The sequence below is a fragment of the Dipteris shenzhenensis genome, chromosome 21, assembly GCF_047967505.1.
Source record: "Dipteris shenzhenensis isolate YYH24624 ecotype China chromosome 21, Dip_SZ_1.0, whole genome shotgun sequence".
In the NCBI taxonomy this organism is placed as follows: Eukaryota; Viridiplantae; Streptophyta; class Polypodiopsida; order Gleicheniales; family Dipteridaceae; genus Dipteris; species Dipteris shenzhenensis.
Window position 1 is genome coordinate 13551182 of NC_141616.1, and position 13807 is coordinate 13564988.

The following is a 13807-nucleotide window of genomic DNA, read 5'->3' on the forward strand; positions in this document are numbered from 1 at the left end:
GGAGAGAAGGACGCCCTTGCACATTGGTCGATACCCATAAGAGAGACAGAGAGAGAGAGAGAGAGAGAGAGAGAAAATCTGGGTAGGAATGAACTGGGCGGTAGCTCACAGCTGCGAGAAAGCCTTGTAACTGCGATGGTTTTCCAGAAAGCCAGCGGGTGTAATATATAGCCCTTAACCTGCCTTGTGAGTTGCAAGATTCGGACATCAATACTGCGGGACACCGCGGCAAAATTGGATGATTGCAATCCAGCAAATCCATGGGCTCCAGAAGATATTGCAGAAATTTTCAGCAGCCCTGGCCTCTCGTTTCGTTAAAATGAGCGACGTTCTACTGTATGGTGCAGTACAGTTTCCCTGTCTGTGAGCTGTACGTTTCGTAAGTGTTGCAACAGATTGACCTCACGACAGATCCGATGCTGCAAGCTTCGTGGGCTTCCATCTCTTTATCTGATAGAGAGAGATTTCTTTGATATCGCATATCAAGACAGGCTATGGAATCTCTAGAGACTTTTAAATGTGCTGCAATTGAAGTTCTCATCTTTGGGATATCAATTATATTAGTAATTGAAAGCCGAGGATCTGTGTGGGACGCCTAAATGGTTAAAATACTGATGACTATAATAATGGGTCTCTTACATTTACTAGCTTATAACATTGTTCAAAATTTGCTGCATTGAGAAGCTAATTTTCAAAAGGAAATTCACAAGTACTACATTCACATCCATGTTAGTTGTTAAAATATTGTCAAGTATGTTTGTTTTCTAACTCTTAGCCCTAAAAGCAAATATCCTTTGCAACGTGTACCCAAATAAATTTGCAAAATACTTCAATGCTCCAAGGCATTTGAATGAAAAACTTAGGAAGGAAAATAAATTTAATGGAATGGTTACTTAATTGTGAACACATTGTCCTAAAAGTTTTAAAAACCACTGCGCATGCCTACCCACCATGATATAATGTCTTCTTTCTTATTCTTCTATCTTATCTAAAGGAGATCTAGATGCCAATGAATGTTGATTGTCATAAATCTCTTTGAGTGCCTTTATATTGTACCACTTTGAAGATATAATGTGGATTATCTAGTTAATAATCTTGTCCTTTATCCTAGTACAGTGAAACACTCAAATGAAAGCCTTATGATATATGATATTCCCAAAGGTTCTTGGATCCCAGATATCTAAACACACATACACCAAAAATATCAAGGTACTTCTTATTCCACTTTTAATTTCATTTGATTTAATTAGAAAGATATTACAAGGGTGAATAAATCTTATAATTCACATGCGTAACAAAAGGAATACAAAAAGAATAGGAGCTTTGCTTAAACCATATATCTTCAATATTAAGTTACATACATTCTATTCTAGATACTCTTAAGGAAACGTTAATTAACTAGAGTATCAATGTTCACAATTTCCACTAAGAAACTTCATCAACACTAAATATAAAGGCAACAATCTTTTCATGTATGCTTTGTAATGATATAATTATAGTCACTTTATATTTCCTTTGTACACAATATCATGTGGGGGCATATTGTGACTAAGTAGATTCATTCTCGGTGCTACCATTGTTCTTTTTCATCTTGTTTTATGTCTTCAACTTATTTTAGCTTATGCTTTCAAGAATGTTATCCACAAAATGGAGTCTCATTTTAACACTTTTGCAATGGTTAAATGCAAATAATTATTTCACTAGAATATCACTAAGAAAGTACCATTTAGTAGGATTTAAGCCAAAGTTTTCCTTTGTTGCTATCGATGGGACTCCATGATAAAAGGTGCTCTAGAAAATTATCATCTAACCTTAAGAGGATGTTTTTGATGTGGGTCTTAGCACAAAGATCCAATCTTAACTAATTTTGTAAAACAAAAAAAAACCCATTTATAATGCAAGTTAAACCTATTAGTACATTACACACCTTGTTGTACATTGATTAGCCACTAAATTCCTTAGTAGATCAATTCAATGAAGACCAAGGCACTTGGCAATTTAGTGAGGTTCACATGTGGTTTTGTTTACTAGCTCCATTAGGACAAGTAAGCATCCATTATCAACATAAAAGGGTTGACAATTCTTTCCGGATCCCCTAGAGACCATTGACTCTTTATAGAATCTTGTTCTACATAGAATGGCCACACATCTCTCTAAGACCAACCCAAAGTTCATATGGATGAGGATCTCACTCCTTCATAGGTATAGGAGAGGATATCTCTCCTCTGACCCTTTGGCACACTTATATGTGTACACTTAATGACATTCCCCACCAGCCTACACCAAACTTCTTGCATCTCCGTCGCCCCACCTCTTGCTCACTCCTCTCAAGCTACAAAATGGCCCAACCAAAGATCATGAGGTTTTATATACTGAGTACATTGCACATGGCATTAGTACCCTAGTCCCAATCTTGGCAAATATATTCAACAAATGAGTTTGCATCAATTTTTCTCACACTTAAACCCTTAACACCCTTATCTTGACCCATAAGGTAAGGCCAATTCCATAATCTAGAAAACTATAAGGCCATCATGATCATACATGTTATATCCATGTTTTATGCATCACCATTTAACACTTAGGTTACCCAGTTTGTGGGGTGTGATAGATTCAGAACTATAAGATAAGCAGAATTTTGGGCAGATCATGCTATACTGTATCACATCTTCACATTCACAACTATTATTAAGGAGGCCCGAGCATGGAAGCAATGAGTTTACTATTGCTTTATGGCTTTCACAAAGAATTTGATACAGTACCATGAGCTCGACTATTCAAATGACTACTTGATCTAGGGTACAATTAGAACATCATCTACAATCCAAACATTATATGGGTGGGTATCAGGCAGAGTCATGACATTGACTAGATAGACATGGAGATCATAAATATGATTAGGATTAGACAAGGCTATCTTTTGTCACCGACCTTGTTTGGCCTCTACATTGATAAGCTCGAGTCCATTGACACTGGGAGAAGTAGGTTCACCCTTAGCTAGTTCCATGATCTCAAATCGATTATACATAGATTATGTGGTTCAACTCTCCCCTCTCAAGTCACATGCCCCTAAGGTACCCACGTCATACCAAACTATGATTGGTTTCTCTCTCTAGCTCATGTGCTACTTGCCACCTCCATGCTATACACCTACCCACCATAGTAGCTCATGGCTCCCTTAGACATCTTGGAGTCACTAGAACAGCTCTACATAGAGGTGCACCACATGCAAGACAGAGAGGCAGAGAAGTATAGGTAGATAGAAACCCCCAAGCATGACTTTTCCATGAACTAGATAAGGGCCATTAATCTTCATTAGGAGATGGAGGGCCTTGAAACAACGAGTAGAGGTAGCCCCAAGGAGCAGCCCCTCGGTAGTAGAGGAGCAGATCATCATGATGAATATGACAATTGAGGAGGCCTCTAAGCGGGTGGATGTTTTGAAACATGAACTTGTTGCAAAGGCAACCATTTAGCCATCCTACTTGAATAGCAATAGTAGAAAGCAAGGCTTTGAACATTAAGGTTCCACGCACCAACTCAGTCATCTCAAATGGTACCATGTTTGTGACCTCCGCACTAGGGGTGCCAAAACATGGCATTGAGGGGGCAAGGTGTGTCACATAGTTTATATGTATTAAAACATAAATACATACATTAATGTGTTGTTTTGAGATATATTCAAGGTTGCCTCTAATAGAATTAAATATATCTTTAAAACATCTTGGTGATACGGTCACCTAGCATAGCAATAGTAGAATAGTGCTCCAAAGGTACCACTAAATGTTAAAATATAAGACCTATATGTGCTTTGTATGTTTATGAAACATGCTAAATAGGATGGCTACATTAAGATCACCGTAACACAACCCTCCAAGGGCCCTTCATGCCTTCATTCTATTGCTCGCAACCTCAATGGGATTTGCTTGTTTTATGCCCTTCTCGTGGACTTTGCTTGTAACTCATAGATAATTGTGTTGCCTTTTGCGAACTTGAGGTAGATTGGGTTTTTTTTTCTGCTTTCTAGATCCCCTCCTTTTTGTTCCTTTTAACCCTCACAAACTGAAAACCCCAACCCTCTTTCTTCCCCTCCCCCTGGCCCTTTTTCTAAATTTCCTCACAAACCTCATTGTTTTCTTTGATTTCTTCCTTCCACTCCCTATTTCTCCCATGTTAGCTTTTGCATTGGCATGCTTTCTAGTTGGACCTTTAGCTTAACTAATGAAGGTAATTGTAGCTATAGTGAAGCTAGAGGAGCTGGATGGAAGCATCCTTAACTTCCACCGAATTTCACTTTCTCTTGAAGATGGGTAATGGGTTGAACATGCAGGACCTTTAACTTAACTAATGAAGGTGATTCTAGCTATAGTGTAGTCAGAAGAGTTGGAAGGGAGCATCCTTAACTTCCACCAGTTTTCACTTTCTCTTGAAGCTAGGTGGTAGGATAAGCATGTAGTATAGGAGTTGTAAGATCGAGGAGAGATCGAGTTGTGATGGGACATATGTTGGACTTACATAAGGTTACATTCAAGATTGAAAAGGGGAAAAGGTTAGCTTGATGGTGAGTAGCTAAGCATTGGATTGACTAATGGCCACCTGTGTGGCTGAGGTTCATGGCTGAGGTTCAGGTTCAAGTATAGATGTTATTTAGGTTGATGAAGAGTGGTTGAATAAAGTGTGAAAGGGAACCCAAATACATGATTGCATCTATCTTTGATGCAAGCTCATCCACTACGTTATAATATCATGGCACCCACAGTTGTCAAAGCAGAAAGATATTTCATTCTTTGTCTATAGTAGTGTGGTGGTGAGGTTTGCTAGGCAAAGTGTTGTTTAAGCTATGTGATGATGAGGTTTTCTAGACAAAGTGTTTATTAAGCTATGTGATGATGTACGGAATTGATGTAGCAAGAACATGGTATAGATCTATATGTATGCACAATTATAGTCTTATAATTCTAAAATTATGAGTTGTTTTATCTCCTATGATCAAGCCATCCCTCCTCAAAATTTTGGATTAGGTTTAGCTAACTTGCCTAGATTGTGTTTGCTTGGGTGTAGCCATTTTTGGTGAGTTTCAGGGCATTTTTTGTATATAGGTATCTTGCATGACCCATAACTTATGTAGTGCTTAATGGAATTTGGCAAACTTGGTCTTCAAGTTGTAGTCTCATTGTAGCACACAATCCAAACTTGAACATGACATCCAAAAAATATGGAATAAGGATTTGGAATGAGACGATTTACAAGTGCTATGTTGCATGTGAAGCATGTATCTTGAAGAGTCTAGGATATAACAATATATTCAAAAACATGAAATTTTTATTCTATATACATGCAACCAAGTAATCATGCAAAAGTACACTAAATGCACTTCTTCTCAACCTAAGGACACACCTAATTGAGAACATCATGTTTGATTTAAGGGGCTTCAAATGTTGTGCTAAAATTATGCACACCCATTCGAGGGCATTTTCTTGCTTTGTTGAAAGCCAATCTAGATTTACAAAATGGAATCCAAACTAGTGTGACTATTGCATAGTGGTCTTAAAACATTGATACTAGGTGATATTGGTACCTAGATTCATCCTAGAATATAAGAATTTAAAAATGTGCAATTCATGCATGTGCAAAGATCTTTTAATAAATCCAACACTATGTACAATTTTGTATTTTTTCTTTTTCCACACAATTTCTTGCATAGGGCTCATAAGCATGTCAAAGGTCATTGCATTTCATAATATGCAACATCAAGCCTAATTGCATGCCCTTCGGCCACATTGCACTTGCTTGGGGGAAACCAATATATCCAATTTTGATTACATGTATCACCATAGGGGGGAAACCAAAATGGCTAAAATTTTTGCTACCCCATGCACTTTTGAAATTTTCCACCTCTCGCCTTATAAATCTTTGAATGTTAAAGTACATCCGACCTCCTACCACTTTACAACCTGCATCATGCAGAGTCACCTCAACATGACCTTGTTGTTGCACACACTTTGGTTTGGCATTCTCTTCTTTACTTGAGTTTAAAGTTGTCTTGTATTCTTTGCTTGCCTCACAAGCTAGCTAGTCTCTATTTTGGTGGGTCTATTCTAGTGGTTCACTGATCATCGCCATGGAATTAATGGCAAGGAAGCTTGTCATGGCTTGAAAGAGAAGTAGACAGAGGTTATCAGATGGGAAAGATGAAAAGTTTCGTCAAGGCACAAGGAACAAAATATGAGGTGAGGAAAGAAATGTCACGGTATTAAAACGCCTCAATGGAAGACACTTTTGCAACATTTGTAGAGGGAGAAACAATGAGAAGAAAGAAGACTCCTTGCAGAGTAGCAGTAGGAAGTGGTTGCAGATACATGCATTTGATTATTATCATCGAAGCGAAGAACATGAGATGTGGTCTCACAATTGGTGGGAGCATTCGAGGCAACAACATCAAGACATTCAGGTCAATTCCATTCTCAAGTCTTCCCATGCTTTAGCTTGCATCCTAAAATGCATAAAGTGATAACCCTATCAACACTTGGGGAGATGCAGGCCCGAGAGACGATGCTCTATAACCTGAGGAATGGCCTACTGAAATGGGTGCACATCTTAGATCAACTAGCTACAAAGAGGGTGACATTAGCTATGTTGGTATCCCCTAAAACAAAAGAGAAACGGCTTGGGCACACAACATCAAAGATGTTGTCAATCAAAAGGTCCAACATGGCTTCAATGGTTGGATGCAAAGTAGAACCAATGCACCATCATACCAATCCAAGAAGTCTATGAGCTTCAATGGAATGCAAGAAAAAGAGAGACAACCTAAGTACAGAAGTCATTAATAGAGTGACAATATTCTAACACAAGAATACGAGAGTCTCTTTAAATAAGGACACCTGCAAAAAGTGGACGGGGTGCAAGAAGTGGGCTGAGCACATCATACACATGCTTGATATAAACGCAAGTCAGTTGTTACCTAAACTAGCCCAATGGGTGTCTATGACTAAGTTTTGGAACAGTTTAGTTGTTTAATTTCTAAATTGGGATGGATTGGACTTAATGTGATTGTGCTAAATTAGAGCAAGGGTTGGAACACCATGTAATATATCTAGTTTAGGTCAAACACTTGCTATGCGATTGTCTAAAACCAACATGGTTGCACATAAATTAACAGCAATATATTTTGCAACAGAAATAAACAGTAATATATTATTATTGTCTAATTGATGACCAGCCTGGTTGTTGAAATTGCTATGTTTCCTAGTAGTTACATTAGTTAAGTTTTATTTTTGGGCTGGTTTGAGTCATATACTAATTAATTTCTAAACCCAGGTTAGCTTGGACTTAATGTGATCATGCTAAACCAGCTCGGTAGTTGGAACATCATGCAATATATCACCAAGATGATTCAGGTCAAACAACCATTATGCAATTGTCCTAAACCAATGTGGTTGAACAAAAATAAATGAAAACATATTTCACAATAAATATAATAGCAATATATTATTGTTGTTTAAGTAATGATGAACCCGATGGTTGAAATTATCATGTTTCCTACTATGTAAATTAGTTTAGTTAAACTTTTGGGCTGGTTTGGGTCATACCCGGCTTGGCTTGGACGTAATAGGTTGGGACAACAATATATCATTGATTGGTTAATGTGATCGTTGTAAAGCGAGTTTTGTTATTGTCTAATTGATGACCGGCTTAGTGGTTGAAAGTGCTATGTTTCCAATAATTAAATTAGTTTAGTTGTTTAATTTTTGAGCTAGTTTGAGCCATGCACGGGTGGCTTGGAGTTAATGTAATTGTCCTAAACTAGCCCAATGGTTAGAGTAGGAATATATCACTAAGCTGGCTGAAGCCAGACAATGTGATTGTCCTAAACCAACTTGGTGGTGGAAATTGTGGTTTCCTAGTTGTGAAATTATTTTATTTTCTAGAAGCTTAATTAGACTGTGATTTTGCATGTATTATGCTTTGTGTTGTTTTTCTAATAGTAGTGAAAAAAGGGAGAATAAGACAGTGCTGCATGTTGCATGTTGTTCTTTGCATGCTCGAGATGGAGAAGCCTTGAAGACATGCACTATATCATACTTTCAATAGCTTGAATACTACATGCACTATGCTGTTATGCATACACATGGAGTATACTTGTGAATATCATACATAATTTTAGTAGCTTGAACAGTACATATGCATTATGCTATATGCATACATGTGAATACTATGAGTACAGATTCCAGAAACTTAAGTAGTACTAAGCTTTGTTGTAGTTTAATAATTATTCTTTGCATGCTTGAAATTTTATTTTGCACATGTTGGGTGAGTATATGGATTTGTAGCTCAAGTTTATCGCTCAAAAACTTGACATTTTGATTAGGCAAAGGAGCTTTAAGCATTGTAAGCCTTGGTATGTTAGGAAACTCAAAGAAAAGAGTGCGTGTTGTTGCAAAACACATATAGACTGGCCTGATAAGCTTTGAATGACCTTAGATTTTCTTGGGTTAGAGCATTGCTCCATGGACATGACGCCCATGTCTCATAGATAAATGCATAGTCTATAGGCCACCTGGATGCTTGTCATGAGTTGCAAGGGAGGCCAAGTTTGGTAGCCTAAGGTCTTTGTGGGAGCTAGTGGTGGTCGGTCCAAAATGAGACTCTGAATGGTACGCATTGAATGCATTCAGTGAAGAAGAGAAAATTTGATGCTTGTCCAAATGAAAAGAGGGAAGACAACCTTGTTGTTCTAAAATGGAGGAGATTTGAACATGTTAATGTTGAAGGATTGGAGAAAAAGAGATGGCCACTATCGTGTAAGAGCACTCAGCCAAAGGAGCTTATGGATCACTTGGTTTAATACATCCCAAAGTATGTGCTTCACAATTTCATGGGCCAGCTGGCATGATAAGAAGTTTAGGACATGCCTTGCCAATTTTCCCCATCTGTCATAGTTTTTGCAAAAAATTACTCATTTCAAGAACAAGATGAGATACAAAGTGCTCATCACTAGTACGACAAGCATATGACAATTCTAGGGCATATCACATACAATCATTTGCTTGATTCTTCTATGACTGATGCCACTCTGCTTGCTGACTCATACGAGTCCAAGTCAATGCAACACACTTTTTCTGGATGATAGGGAACATGACCTTCTTCATTAGCATGGTTTTCTATTGCATTAGTAATGGCTACAAAAAGATGATCCCCATGTATAAGAAAATATAAAACAACATTGGGTGTGATCAGATGGTGCTTTCTCTCAATTTAAATCATCACATGGGTTTTACTTTGTCTCAAGGTCTAAATCCCTTACCAGTCTAAACACGATGTGGAATTTCTTTGGGTCTAGCCATGACAAGGGGGAACATGATGGATGTGGTGTTGTTATTAAGCGAGCTCTATTTAAACACCAATTAATATGCCTTCAAGAAAAGCTCAATGATTCCCATGATGCTGTAACATGGCTTACAACGAACCTCTCCACAGGGGCGTAATCAACATATAGTAAATAAAGCCTCAGGAATAGTGTAGTGTGCACAGTGTTCCATGAAGTGAAAGCGAATGAAGTGCAAAGGAGAAGCCACTCCGATTTTGAGGTCATTTATCTTGTACTACCGCCATGCTCATTGCAATCCTGTACTACCACCATGCTCGTCGCGATCCTAAAACAACTTGTTTATATGCAATTGTTGATATGGCCATTGAGATGTCCCCCTTTAGTGACAAGGGCCATATCGACATGCCACTAGACATATATAGCATGTCGATATGTCCCTTGCCCCTAAAGGGGATCCCTCAAGGACCATATCAACATGAAAGGGGACCCCTCAATGGAAAATGATGCGAAATATATGAATGGGGCCCATACATTGTGTGCAACCAACCACCACACTAGTGACCACTTATCCTCTACTACCATTGTATTGGTTGCGATCCTAAAACAACTTCTATAAAGGAAACTTGTGAGTTGTTGCAAACTTTTAAGAACTCTGGCAATAGTTAAATAGTGGTTTCATTAATAATTGAACAAATACATTGCATACATTGAGGTCTTTTAGCTACATCTAGTTGCTTTGAGGTCTTTTAGCTCCTTGATGGGAGGATTGGCCTTCCTTTCTCGTTTCTTTCAAGGGCTGGTTCCATATTTTACTTTTTGCTTTGAGCTTCCTTCATCAGGTCACTTTGAGCTCTTTGAGCTACATCTGCTCCCCAATGAGAGGATCAAGCCTTCTTTCTGAGGCTCGAGCTTGAGCTTCTTTCCTTCGGGATCCTTTCTTTTAGGTTGCTGGTCCTTCCCATCAAGGTCCTTTCTTTTGATATGTCCAATCTAAATGGTGAATGCAGTTGCAGCATCTAGCTGCAAATAGGTAGGCACATTTGATCTACCCACGAATTGAGCACTGACAAAAGACATTCTCTGCATCTCGAGGTTGCACACACATGTGGTTGGATTCTAAGATCAATACTTCTTGGTATTAGAGCCTATACACATTCAAATGTTGGTTGTGCTAGGGGCATCGGCGGATCATGCACTCATCTATGGTGTGCCCATAGTAGATATGATCCCACCGTATCTCAAGAGGATAGTCATCCGAGTTAGCTATTATGGCTGTTAATACCAGAGTCTAACCCTATATATGAGCAAGGTATTTCTTGATTCCTCCTTGTCTCATCCTGAGGTGTGCATACATTCTCCTTCAACACTTCCACTTGCTGCTCACTCTCAGCAACAACTGTATCTAATTCCATTAGCTGCTCTTGAAGTTGGTGAAATTGTTTAGCAGGAACTACATAGGCATCTTCCAAGACATCCAATTTATGTTGAGTTTCAATTAAGGTGAAGGACTACTTTTCAAAACTTTTAAGAGACATGGCCAGCTCGTGCATAGCCCTATTGTAATTCAATTGTAGAGAATTATACTTATCTTGCCATAGGGACCCCCAGATTGAATTTGAGGCCCAATTGATTAATTTGTGCGCACGGGTGGGGGGGGCAATGTCTGATTTGTATTCTAATTAAAGGTAGTTAATTGATGTAAGCCCATTAATTGGTAGTCCATTCCAGAAGTTGCAAAAGGGGGTAGCTTCTTGGAGAAGATTTTGCTCTCAATAGGTTTTGCAAGCTGGTATAAAGACCAATGCAGTGTCTATGGAAGCTGGAAGCTCTAGATATGGTGCTGGAGAAGAAGAAGTGGGGTGGAATGAGCGATGGAGGGAGAGCGGTGAGGAAGGGAGGTGAGGAGGGGAGAGGGAGAATAGTGAGGGAGGAAGCGGCTAAGGAGGGGAGAGGGAGGGTAGTGAGGGAGGGAGCGACTGAGGAGGCGAGAGGCCAAAGCGGTGAGGAGGGAGAGAGAAACTAAGGAGGGGAGAGGCTCGAGCAGAGGAGGGGCTAAGGAGGGAGGGAGCGGTTGAAGAGGGAGGAAGTTGCCGATGAGGGGAGAGGCTAGAGCAGCTTAGGTTACTCGTTAATCTTGTGGAGAGTATCGCATATTAGCTTAGGTTAATGTGAGGAGCCAAAGCAGATAGGTATTTAATTAATTGAATAGAGAGGAGAAGCCAATATTGCATAGTATCATTGTATTCTCACCATGGCTACTCTCTATTCGATCTACATCCTTCCTGGCTCTGAAGCTCTCTCACGGCTCCTGCATCACTACTTTGGTTTCTGCATTCTCCCTTTTTAGTTCCTCTATCATGTAATGTTCAATGCATTCTACAGAGCCATTTGTAAAGACCCTCCTTTTTGGCTCTATGACCTTCAAGAAGTTTTCTCATCCCTACCAGCTCTTGCTTCACGTTGTTCCCATCCATTCTAACATCATCAAGCTGCTGATACAGTTGCTTGATGTGCTTCTCTACTTCTTCTCTTCTATGCCTTTCCATCTTGACCATTTTTGCAATGGCCTCAGCTTGCTCTCGTGCTTGTTGCACTTCTACCTCCTCTACCTTGGCTTCTACAGCCTCCCTGAATATTCTCTCATGCACCATTGTCTTTGCTACATCTTTCATATATAGAAAAGTCATCTTCTTATCATATTGCTCAAAAGATTCGAGAGTAATCCCCATTAAGTGCATTGCAAGTGCGATTGACTGAGATGAAAATTTGGATTTGCCATCCATGAAATTCTTCAAGTTAGTCATCACACTCCTGAAGATAACACTTGAGAAAGAGACCATACATCCGCTCAATTACTCTACTGCTTCTTGAACATGCCAAAACTTCACGGTCCATCTTGTATTAGGAAAGAACTGCCTTGTCCGTTTCAACACATCTTGAACATTTGTTGGCAAGTTGAAAACCTTGACTCCACTATCTGCACTAATCTGAGATTTGGGGTGTAAATCTAAAATATTTTTTCTCTTCCATGACTTCTCCAATAATTGTGCTTACGAATCGCATCCAAGAATGCCTAGTGCCTTTTGAATCATGCTTTTCATTGATGCTAATCCCCTAACTTTGACAAATAATGTATCGCTTCTTTGGATTCAATTCATCTATCAACTTGGTGAAGTTGGTGAGAGAATCCAAATCAGTCTTTTAAAGATTGTGTGAGAAGCTCTCATATGTCACAATTTCAAGATTAGGGGAGGACAGAATGTGTGAGGAGCTTTCGTATGTCACAATTTCAAGATTGGGCAAGGAAAGATTGTGTGAGAAGCTCTCACACTGTGGAGAGGGAGAGGAAAGATTATGTGAGAAGATCTTGGGTTGTGCATAGATGGAGGACCGAGATGACATATTTTGAAGCTTGGTGTGATCCATTTTGAGAGGTGATAGAAGTTGCAAGAAGAGTGCAAGAGAGAAGGTTGCGAGTAAATGGTGAAGGGAGTCAGAAATGGCAAAGGAGTAAGGTCTAGAAGAAACAGTGAAAGGAGTCAGAAATGATGAAGGAAATGGAATAGTGGAGGTTTAAGTAGAGCAAGGGAAACCACGGTGATTGGCTCAAGTGAGAGCCATCACAGTGGTTGGCTAAGGCCTATTTAAGAGTGACCACGATGGTTGGCTGAGGCCTAATTGATGCTAGCCATGTGTGATTAAGTGGCGGCTTGAATTTCGATTACTAAAGGTGGCTCATGATTATTTGGACGGCACCACTAGATTGCGATTAAGTAAGAGTGCACTTAATTTCCAATCACCGTTGCGGCGCCCCACGATGCCAAGTATGGTGGCTCCTTCATGATTATTTGGATAGACTTGTATGCGATTATATTGAGTGCAATGAATTACAGTCACCCACCATTGGGCTTGCATGCAATTAAGTAGAGTGAAATTGCGTCTCATTACTACACCAGTGCATTAATCATTACGTCGAATTTTTTTTTCATGAGAGTGCGAGCCTGCCCCAAATTCAAAATCTCACCCACCAATGCGTCATGTCACGGGCCCCTAAAATAGTTTCGTGATCGACTATACCAGATTGTGCATTGACTCTGTTAGATCCCAAAACCAATACACGTCATGGTGGCAACTATGCACAACCATGCTTTGGAAATATTAACTTATGCACAAAGCAACTTAGCACATGGATGGGACTATGATGGGAATCTATTTGTCATCATTAATCCCATCTTAGACCACCTGGTCTAGGATGGTTTTAGAATGGGGATAGTAACTTTTTGCCCGATGATAGACCATGAACTAGAACGGGCACCCTTTTTCACATATTGGAAAGGATGGGATGATGACATGTGTCGTTGTCTCCACCATGTCTGTTCTAGTTCTTGTGAGTGTTAGCACATGGTGGGATGGGAATTGGATAGAAATACATTTCCACATGGATGCACCTTTTTCAATTCCCATTCTATTTTCTTC